General features: G+C 30.5%; 1 long non-coding RNA gene across 1 annotated transcript; it reads left to right on the top strand.

The window, feature by feature from the left end:
• Positions 1-4,162: 4,162 nt before the first annotated feature.
• Positions 4,163-5,561, top strand: LOC125219475 (uncharacterized). Its single transcript, XR_007176133.2, has 2 exons — positions 4,163-4,543; positions 4,645-5,561. It is a non-coding gene; the product is annotated as an uncharacterized LOC125219475 (long non-coding RNA).
• The last annotated feature ends 6,444 nt before the right edge of the window (positions 5,562-12,005 follow it).

The raw sequence follows: 12,005 nt of genomic DNA, 5'->3' as shown, positions 1-12,005 counted from the left end.
TTCCGAATATACCAACAATTAACCATCCATCACATACTTTTATGGAATCTAGAGTTTACACTTTAGTCAATAATATAGCCTAATATTACTATACAACCAAATTAATGTGTTTCATTCAATCTATATATGAATAATGAATGCCATGTTTGTCATTTTACTAGACATTAAAAATATGCAATAACAATGCAACTGATGGTTAAAGAAAGAGAGTACTTAAATATTGATAAATAATAATATTAAAAATTTTATTTAACATTCAATTATATATCTTTATATAGTACTCCTCTTTCTACTTATTCTAGATAAAAATTGTGATTTAATTTCAACGAAAAATATATTACCATCAGAACTTAACAATTAACGTTATGACCACTAGCGTTGATTTCAACTAAAAAGAGTAGACTTTATGGCGAAATGAGTGTGTTTTGCATTGATCAAATAGAGCACACAGAGAGTACAGCCTTAATAATTGAGAGCTTTTAGCAATATATATTAAAATATTTAGTACTACTACGCATCTTTAAATAATGGGACAATTTAATTAACAATCAGGACCAAAATTCAAGGTTAATTATAAGGTCAAAAAGTTTTTGTAAGAGCTACTGTTTTCGATGCATTAGGTCAAAAACTTTTCATGATAGGGAAGTGAAATATTCCTATTCATTAATTATTGATTTTGTTTCCTTCCATTGAAATCTTCAATTCCAAATTAACATTTAGTATAATAATATGATGTCGAAGATTGATGTTTTCGTTTACAATGTTCGTTACAAAAATCAGTTGTAAGATAACTCAGCGTATTAATCAATAATCATATAGTAATATGTACTCCCTCCGTCCCAAGGAAGATGACCCCTTCCTTGGGCGGCACGGGATTTTATGCAGTTAATTTTTGTGTGTTAAGAGGAGAGAGTAAAGTAAGAGAGAGAGAATAAAATAGAGATAAATGTGTTTCCATTTTGAGTAATGAGTCATCTTGGTTGGGATAAACCAAAAAGAAAAGTGGGTCATTTTCAATGGGACGGAGAGAGTAATATGTAATAGTAGTAATACAGTATATAATTAATGTAAAGAAAGAAAAGGCTAAGATTGAAAAGAGAAATCTTCAATAATTTACAACCACCTAAACTAAATTTTGATTGGTTTTTCTTCTCACTGTTATTTGTTAATAGCTTAACTTTTGCATAGAAAGTCAAACTATCTTTGTCAAAATCTCAAGTGATCAATTCTTGTTGGGAAAATTGTTCCCTTCTTTTGGAAAAAAGACATTGCAAAAATGAAGATAATTAATGTTGATCACGGATTGTTATAGTAATGTGAATTAAGAAAGTAATTCATCACAATATATCTTTTTATAATTCAACAAGATATACATGGCCCCATATAGTTACTGCAGTCGACCCCTCTGTGTAGCCTTTTGTTTTGCATGAAACAAGCTTTTATCAAAAAGCTTCAACCCACCCCTAAATTATTTGTTTTCTTTTTTAAAAGTTGATTGATATAAAATTGTTTAGATTGAGAAAAAGGGGCAAAAAGGAATTCATACTAATAAGTTGCCTTCATGTATTATGCTCGTGGTTGGTTGGTAAAACTCTTTATATCTTGCTCAGAAATTTAATCTAACATTTATACCGAAAGTAAGATAGTATACATAGTAGTAGGAATGTGATCAAATGCAAACTCTAAACTATGATCTGAACTGTTAAAAAATGTTAATAGATGACAAAATAACATCAACAGAAAATATCAACATAGTGTTAACGGCTGACACCGTGTTGACATTATGTTAACCTTGTATTGACACCAAAATATTGAAATTTTACACTGTGTTGACATTGTGTTAGCACTAGGGGTGGCTAATCGTGTGTGTTCTGTCGTTATCGTATCGACACGATAACGCCATGACACGATAACAACAAACACGAACACGGCCCATTAAGAAAACTCCAAACACGAACACGAACACGACCCGCTACCCTCAGACACGAACACGACACGAACCCATTAACGACACGAACCACTTCGGGTCAACACGACACGATAACAACACATATATGACACGACACGATAACAACATATATATGATACGACACGACACTATAATAATATTATAATATATACATATTATTTCTAATATTAAATATTAAATTTTAATTTTAAAATTTTAAAATAAATGAAATAATAATATTATAATATATTAATATTATTTCTTAACGTGTAATACGAACGCTTTGACACATACCCATTAATTTCGTGCAGGTTCGTGCCGTGTTATCGTGTCGCGCCAAAAATTGCCAGCCTTAGTTGACACTATGTTGAAAGTTTGGAGTTTGTACATTATATGAGTTTGCATTTTTTGCACTACCATAAAGTACTCCCTCCGTTCCATAGTAATGGAGGCAAAACTTTTCGGCACATAGATTAAGAAATATTGTGTTAGGTGAGTTAAGTAAAGAGAGAATAAAGTGGAAAATGAAAAAGGTAGAGAGATGAAGATAGAAAAAAGTAAGAGAGAGTAAAGTAGGTGTGGAAAAATGTGTTGACTTTTACTAAAAAGTGAAATGACTCTATTACTATGGAACAGACGGAAATGGAAAAACGCCCCTATTACTTTGGAACGAAGGGAGTAGTATTTACGATGTGCGTTATAAACTACTCCGCCTAAGTGTTAATTTGTTATTCAACATATATAAACTTCATGATATACTATAACTTTACAAATCCAATTCGAGCATAATAGATTAGTTGATATTTTTCTTTATTTTTAATTAAAGGAGAGTTGATTAATTAGGAACGACAGAAACCACTAATCATGCACATTAATTCTATGGACATTAGTTGACTGAAGGTGAATTTTTAATGAGTCACATAAATATACAAGAAAAGTAAGGATATATATGTATATCATTCATACAATAACACTACATTTGATGATCAATAGTTTCTAAAAGTTGGTTGATTGGGCGATTGCATGTTGTCATGGATGATGCATCATTAGTTTTGTATGATATATGAGCTTTACGTTTTATGAGCAAGACCTCGAACATTAATACTACAGTAATATATATACGCTTTTGAGTGTGGAGTAATAATGCCTCAAAATAGATTAATTGAGTTTATTTAAATGGTTAATTTCAAATTTAAGAAAGAGTTTATTTTTAACAGATTACCTAAATAATACTAGTAATCAATTGTATAAGAATTTTCAAATATTCGTTTCTGTTAAATGCCTAGTATGTCTAGACAAGAATTAGGTCGAGTCCCACATCTACATTATCATTAGCTATAGTAGTAAATCACTACCTTATTTTGTATGAATATATGAATCTACCCGTATCACTCTTATATTAATGTTCTCACTTGAAATGTTTAAATTTTGAAAATATTCCAGAATCATCATTTATATTAATTATATATTCACTTTTTCTATAGATTAGGTGAAGATTCTTCAAAATAAAGTCAAGATATAGTTATGTTAATTTGCATTTCCATTCCGTTATAATTCAATATTTAATTTAATAACTTTCTACATACGGAGTATAAGATTTTTCAGTAAAAAACAAAATTAAACTAGCAGACTGGGTCTAGCTTTTTTGAAGGGCTATATTTTGTAAGTGCTTGATTATATAATTGCTTGCATTAATAAATTGTTGATTTTAGATAAAATTTTTGTTTTAAACTTGTTAGTTGTGAGGCACTACTAAAGCATACTCCACAGCAGTTACCGAAATTTAGATAATAAAAAAATAATACACTATCTATATATGTAATAAAATACATGTTCAAATAATTTATTTTAAAAAAATTGAAACAGACAGTACATCTAATAGAATCTGCATACAGAATATAAAATCTTGTTTATTTTTGCATTGCCCTCAACACAAATATGAACACAAAATTTTTGATACGTATATGGAGTATTTATCAAGTTAATTAATACATATACGACACCAAATATTTTTCCAGGAAAAAAAAAAAAAGAATTACACCCTAAATTTTTATCGAAGCCAGTAAAAAAAGAAAGGAAAAAAGGTATTCGGAACTGTATTTCATATCCCAACCCATGCTCTATTTGTTACAGTATTTGAATACTATAAGATTTACGGATTGAAGTGCAAATTGGTGTAAATTATGTTTGTGTAAGTTGTAAGTGTATGGTGAAGGGTCAAGCTGTCCACTGCTTAGCTTTTATGACTTTGTTTGTCCTTTTTTACTCACCTCTCTCTCTCTCTCCTTCTCCATCCCTTTATTTATCACTCCATTCTTTCTCCTCAAACACCATCCTCTCTCTCTCTCTCTCATTCACACATCTCCCTCTGCAAAGTGAAAACCCTAATTCTCATCCATGGAAGTTGAGTTTCAACCAAAGATGGGAAGCTAACTTTTTGAGGGGAATGTTGTTTGGCTCGAGGCCCATAACAAGATAAATTTGTATCGATGTAATAATATATCGGTATGATGGATCATATGTTAGGCGTCGGACCAGGCTTCATTCCCCCCAATTTCTTGCTTCCTTCCAATTCTAATCCACCCCTTTATACTGGTATTGTTTTATTTAATTTTAATTTAAATTTGTGTGTGTATGTGTGTGTGTGTGTTTATTTAATTTTTTGGTGATTTTGATAATTGGTTTGAGGTTGTTAGGCATGCAATGCAAGAGCAGATTGGTGCAATGATTATGAAAGTTGACTTGTGGTTTTAAAGAAGAAAGGTGCATATTAGTACCCTGCACCCCTAGTCCTAGTAATGGATCATTTCTTCATCATTACTTCCTTCTTCATTTCTAACTCTTGTAAAATGGGTTTTTTGTTTTGTTTCTTAACTTTTTCTTTGTCCCTTTACCACTTTGTCTCAACTCCATCATCATATTCATGATTATCAAATCTGCTCTGTCTATTTATGCTTTCCTCAGATCTCCATTTTCCCCATGTTTTTCTCCCCCTCCCTTTCTGTTACCTCATTCTCTCTCAATATAATATTGGCAACTCCCAAATATTTCTAGATCTATTTAATTAGGTCATGTCTACATGAATCTTTTTTTTTCTTTATTGAGGATAATTTTACACAATAATTGTTTGGGTTTTGGCTAATACTCAAATCTTGTCACATCTTTCCATAAATTAAAACAATTACAATAGTCTTATTTCTGGTCCATCATGTGAGTGTGTGTGTGTGTGTGAAGGTGATGAAATGATTTATGAAAAACATGTAGCTGATTGAGAAGCAAACAGTTTTGGTGCATGATTCTTAGCGTGTTGATATGATATAGTAATTTCTTATATTGATGTGATGACCTCTCCATCTCAAATCACTGTCAGTCAAGTGTAGGATGAATTTTTTCTCATCTTTTTCAAATTAGGAACAAAAAAATTGTTATGATTTGAATGATAAGAATTGATGGGATTTTTCAATAAAGTTGGTCTGGTCTGGAGGGCATAGTTTACTTGAATAATTGTCCAGTGGGAGATAGAAATCAAGAACAATAATGTGATTGTACATATGTGTAAATTTCCATGATATGTACTGTATATTTATACTGTGTCAGTAAATTGCTTTTTACATGAGCCATTATTAATTATTTTAACTCAGAAGAATGACAATGAGTTAATGTCTAGCACGTGCTTTCCAAACTGAATATAAGTTCAAGGACAGTTGCAAATCTGAAATCATATTTACTCAAAATATATTATGGATTTACAAATACACAAACTAAGCACTGGTTTATATGGAGTAATTAATTAGAGGACAAAGGAGAATAAAGGTATTAAGCGCATGCTGCTGTTGTGTCAATGACAAACAGACTAACGGTAGGGTGATAATGCATGAGGCTAAAGGTCTGGGTTTGAGTCCAACAATGTGCGATCTTTAAATTTATACAGTATTCATTGCCTGTAAAAAATGAAATACAGACAAAATGGTTGAAATGTATGTGGTGATGTTTTTTAGAATTTGTATCTTTAAGCACATCATATCATAATTTAGAACAATATAATGAATAGAACAATAGATTTGATGCACTAATCCAAGTTACATTTAAATTTAATAAATTCTCATGAATTTACAAATAAATATTTTATGATAAGCAGATGACCTTACTATGGTACATATGAGATGGCCAAACAACATCAAGCCAAAAATGGCTGAAGTCATTCTTATAATGAAATATGAAATCATAGTGAAAGACACATCAAATATAACGTAGATGCAAAAGGTTGCGCATGAAATTTAATACGAGAAGATGATGAAAAAAATAGAAGACCAAGGAAAATAGCCATTGTATTTGTAGATATGTTAAAAATAGAGTTATAAAACATGAAATCCGTATTTGGGGTTTTATTAATTATAATGGATGTAAGTTGAGGGTTTTTCAAAATTGTGTTTTTCGCAAATATATGACACATAGGTGACAAATCCTTTTTTGTTGGTATGCCATTATATAACCTACTCATATAATTTTGATTCAAATAAAGTACGATTCATTAACTATATATTAATGGTTTAATTAAAGAAATTAAATATGTAATTCAATTAAAACCATATTTCTCTTATTATTTTTAATATACTCTCATTATAGTCGAGTCAATATTTCTTTCTAGAATAAGAGAGAAGTAATAATGTAAAAAAAAAAGTTGAGAATAGGCTATTAATTAATTTTGATTAAATTTCTCATAACTACCCTTTTGTGACAAGCTATATGGGTGTGTATAGCTTTATTTTTAAAAAAATTGAGTGGATGCCCGAAAGAGGTAGAAGAGCAGAAAATGATAAGAAAGAAATGATGTGGAAAGGTGAAATAGAAGGCATCCGAGTTTGATTCAGACAACAAAGGCTGACATATAAAACTGGCCTTCTCATTTGTCATCAATTGCTGAAGCTGATGCTTCACCCCTATCATTTAATGCATTTCATTCTTTACTCCTCATTTTTATTTCTTATTCAACTATGTAGTAAAATATTGAAGCCTCGGATTTTGTCTTTATTAGTGAAAACAGTGTGTTACACAGTTGAATTTCCTAGAGCTGTGTCGGCGTAACTTATGTAGAACTTCCTTTCTTTCTACTCCCACAATTTCAGCGTCGCCACAGACTATTTTTCTGATTACATTAAACTGAATTTCACCACCAAATTAATTCCTTTTTCAAACTGCCACGTTAATTTTGAGATCGAATTGCCACACCAAAACATGCCTTATTTGTTCACCAAATATATTTGTGATTAAGACTTTATATTGGAATACAACATTATAGTAGGATATTTTCCCCTTACTATTCTTATTTTACGGGTCATGGTCATGTTATGAACAAACTATACTAACCTTTTGAAAGCGTCTTTATTATTAAGGTCACAACTAAAATTAGGCGATGCAAATAAAAACATTATTTAAAAGAAAAATATTATGATAATTATTTATTCTTTAACTTAGGGATGCTTTTTTTATTATCTTAAATTTTATGTCATTTTTGAATATTTTCTAACACAATTAATTGTATCTCTATTTTTGTTCCCTTGAAAGATAAGTTTTTTTTTTGTATATTCAAATTTATAAGATCTCTAGATTAAGTATATTTGTAATAATAGTTCGATAACAGACAATTGCAATTTGAATTCAAAAACTTTAGATCATGCTGAAAATATACCTTTTAGAAATAAAGTGGTGGACATGTTGTATGAGCTTTGAAGCCCAAAATCTATAATTTGCAATTGCCTTTTCACATGTTGAATGGGCTTCGTAGCCCAAATTATATTATTTCATTTGAAGTGGTACAACTCATTTTAGCTCTACAAATACCTTAAATTTTGTTCCTTTGGAGCCATTTCATTGATATTATTTTTTAAATTTGAATAATTTTGTTATTATTGAAAAATATTCATCTTTTAGATGTAATATTTTCTGTGTTACGTGGGTTATCTTGCGAATGTTGTGTCCCATATTTTATTTGTTTGCTTTTTTTTTTTTTTAATTTATTTTTCTCTCGAAGAAAACTAGGAAATATGCAGCAGTAAGATACCACATTATGGTTTGAAATAGACTAGATTAACGTTTGTTAACATGTACTCCCTCTGTCCCACTAAATATGCAATGTTTGTTTTTGGGCACAGGATTTTATGTAGTGTTGTTTTGTGAGTTAATGAAGAGAGAGTAAAGTAAGAGAGAAGAAAAAGTAGAAAGAGTATTATTTCCATTTTTAGAAACGTTTCATTTTTAATGGGACAAACCAAAAAGGAAAACGTTTCATTTCTAATGGGGTAGATGGAGTATTAGATACCAAATAACAACGTAGTTGCAGAATAAATATAATGTGATTATTAGGTATTCACTTTGAAGGATTAGTGCAAATTGTTGAAAATTCAAGTGCATACAGTGGCTCCGCCACTCTTGGCCCAGGGAAGCCCTTGGGCCCCTCATCCATTTCGAATATTCATATATATAGTATATTTATACACCATATTGTAAATGTATTTCAACTCACCTGGTTTTATACTCAGCCTTTCTCATTAAAGATCCTGAGTTTGAATACCCTTGAGCACAGGATTCATTACTTTCATTTTCTGTAAAGGTTTTTATATTCCTCTTTTGTGTTTAATACCCTATTATGTTATAATAATATTATGGAATATTTATATTTATTCTTTATCATTACAAAATTTAAAATAATACATATATCTAAGAATAAAAAATTATTCCTTAACCTCAAAAAATATGTGGTTATCAAAAAAATATGTGAATTAACATAACGTATCATTATTTTCTTCATTTTGTAATTTTAATCTATGAATAAAAAATATTTTAGCATCTCATATGTAAATACATACTACTAGCATCTTTAATTTTTATTTAAAGATTTTGTTGATTTTCTCACTAACTAGTAATCACTCTTATCTATATTATTCTCTTTTTTATTTATTATTTCTCCACTTTAACTATTTATTATCATTTTTACAAAACGAGTGCAGAAAAGTCAATGGGACTGCTAAAGCGGGACGGAGGGAGTAATTTTATGTAATGAATTTCATTCACTAATATATTCATAATTTAAGAAAATAATTTATATTGACTTTGTCTTCAAATATGTTTATACTAGTTTTTAATGTCCATGTTTTAATTATTTTCACTATCTATATGTTCCTCTCAAAGATCCTCTACTGCTTATGCGGCTATTCTTTATCGGCGGTGGACATTTATCAATTAGAAATTTGGACCCCTCCATCAAAAAATTTCTGGCTTCGCCACTGAGTGCATAGTAAACTTTTGAAAGACCTTATGTGGGCTCTACTAATTAATTGCTTTGTAATAACTAAAGGCCCACTGGATCATTCTTAACAACCACATTGTTTCGCCTCCAAAGTTGATAGGATGATTTGGATCTATACATATTAATTTGGTAAGACGATAAAAATCATGTATGAAGCAAGCTAAGTCAACTCAACAATAGAATCATTTCGGTTAATATTTGTCTCAAACACTTCAATATTTGGTGAAAATTCTACACTGTTTAATTCAATTTAACTTCTACTGAAATATATTTATGCTAAATTCAGTTTATTGAAAACTAAAATTATAAATATATTTCCAATAGAAAATTCTCCAAATATAGTGTGATCACAACACTACAAAAAATCTTGTGATTTAGCAACGGACATTTCCGCTACTAAATAAGTAAATTCCGTTGCTAAATCACGTTAGCAACGGATTAGTAGCAGATAGTGTCCGCCGCTAAAAACCTTGCTGCCAAATGGCTTGCAGCATACACCATCCGCTGCTAAGTTTTAGCAACGGATTTCCGACAGACAGTATCCGCTACTAAATGGTGATCAAATCAAAAACAAAAATGAATCAGGTTTAGCAACAGATATATCCGTTGTTAGTACTAGCGGATCAGTAGCGGAGTTAGATTAGCAACGGATATAGCCGCTCCTGGATTATTTTTATTTTTATTTTTATATTTCTATTCTGTTGCTATTCCGTTGCTAATTTTAATATTATATTACAGAAAAATTATTTTATTTCTTATCCAGTTACGACAACCTATTTACTACAATCCAACATTTCAACAAATAAATCACAATAATTCTTTGTAGCAAAAGATAATAATAATAGATAACTAATAAGTATTTTGAAAATTACATAAAGTTCAATGTTGTCATAACTCTAAAATATAGATGATAGTGAATCTCAAAAGAGTCAAACTCATAATTCTTCAGAATCATGACTACGAGATTGAAGCACAAAATAACTCGAGTTGTGTGACTGATGGGACATGAACTGGTCCATCTTCTCATATAGAATCTTCATATCTTCTTCTAATTTCATTCTCTTCTCGCGTTCTTCATTGAATTTTTCTTCCATCTCTTCAAGTTTGCGGTCCACTTGATGACTTGTCCCTCCAACAGTGTGGGTAGAGGAATTATCTACAAGGCATGGTCCGAGATCTCCGGTTCCAACCATCTTCCTCTTTTTGTCGAGACGGCCTCCCATAACTTGATTTACAAAAATATCATTCAAGTTGACATTCTCGCCTTGAGTAGCAGCAAGCTCTTTGACCTTCGCCTAGTTAATATGAATGAAAATAAATGTTATATGAATAATCGATTGAATATATCTAAATACATATATACATATTTATAACTTACAATTATATCGGCAGTCCTCTTATATGTGAATTCCCCATTCTTGCAATGTAGTGTCAAGAATGATTCATACGAAACTTCAGCAATGGGAACACCTTTTTCTTTTGCCTATTTATTAAAAATATAATAAAACAAACATTATTGCAAAATGAATTTCATATATATATATATAGGTGTATATATATAACACTTACCAACTTTTGAGCTTTTGCTGCAACTGAAGCTGAGCCCCCGTAATTCTAACTGTATCCGGTTCCGGGACCATCTGGCTCGGAAAGTCTGGCCTTTTTTGCAAGTATCGATTTATGCATCACGTCGGGATCCTTCCAATGCTCTAGTAATCCTTTCCACATCACTTCTGACACGTAACCCGGTCTTGCTTTATTAGGAGCGTTAAACTTTTTTAAGCTGGTAATAAAGGACGAGAATCTGATTGCAGCTTTCTTTTTCCAAAGGACCCACACCTCCTGCTCCCATGAATCGGGCCAGAAATATGATTTCTGTAGAAAAATCAAAAGTTAAATATATTTGTAGACAATATCCAAAAGTCAATAAAGCAATTCAAAATCAGAACACAAGTGAGAAAATACATAGATGTGTAAAATGCTATGCAAATGAAATTTAAAAACAAGAATGTAATCAAACTGTACAAATCAGAAACAAATCAATTAAAATACTCCAACCATCCAAAAATAGTACGTGAAAGTCAAATCTAAGGTCTAAACAAACTGCACATATATGCACATTCTATGATTGCAAATGCTGTAAAAATTGTACTCCATATTCTCACACACCACACATTATATCAAATGCAAATAATCACCAAATTATGAATCCGCTAAATTAATTTTGAATCACATTTGTTTCATGGGTTTAAACTATAGTATAACAATCTGAGCTATATGAATATGAATAAAAGAATCGGAGAATTTGGGAAGGTGAACCGCACTATTTTTGTACTAACTTTTTTTCCTAACGTATGCAATTGATGAACTGTATGAAATAAACTAGGTAATCTATCATATCAAAATATTTCTTTAAATGGAAAATAAATTTTAAAATACTATATAAGCAAAACAATCTCTGCAATTCTATAAACAATAATCTCAAACCAATAAATTTTATGGCAAAAAGAAAACGGAAAAAAAGTGAAAACCAAATTTTATGCTATATAGGGAGTATAAAAGTTTGGTAAAGAATCTTTATGGCGTAAGAAAAAGAAAGATGCCTTCTGAAGACTTATAAAGAGAATCACAATTAATCAAATTAATACTTGATCCTCCTATCAGGCACTACATGGTCATCATCTTTCATGACATTAACATTCTCATGGATGTTTTATTCGGTTGATCACATTTGAGAGGACTCGCCGACGA

This window comes from Salvia hispanica, chromosome 1, assembly GCF_029641045.1.
Source record: "Salvia hispanica isolate PSC_SH4W2 chromosome 1, Shi_PSC_v1, whole genome shotgun sequence".
In the NCBI taxonomy this organism is placed as follows: Eukaryota; Viridiplantae; Streptophyta; class Magnoliopsida; order Lamiales; family Lamiaceae; genus Salvia; species Salvia hispanica.
Note: the sequence above shows the minus strand (reverse complement) of the source record. Positions and strands in the feature narration are given on the sequence as shown.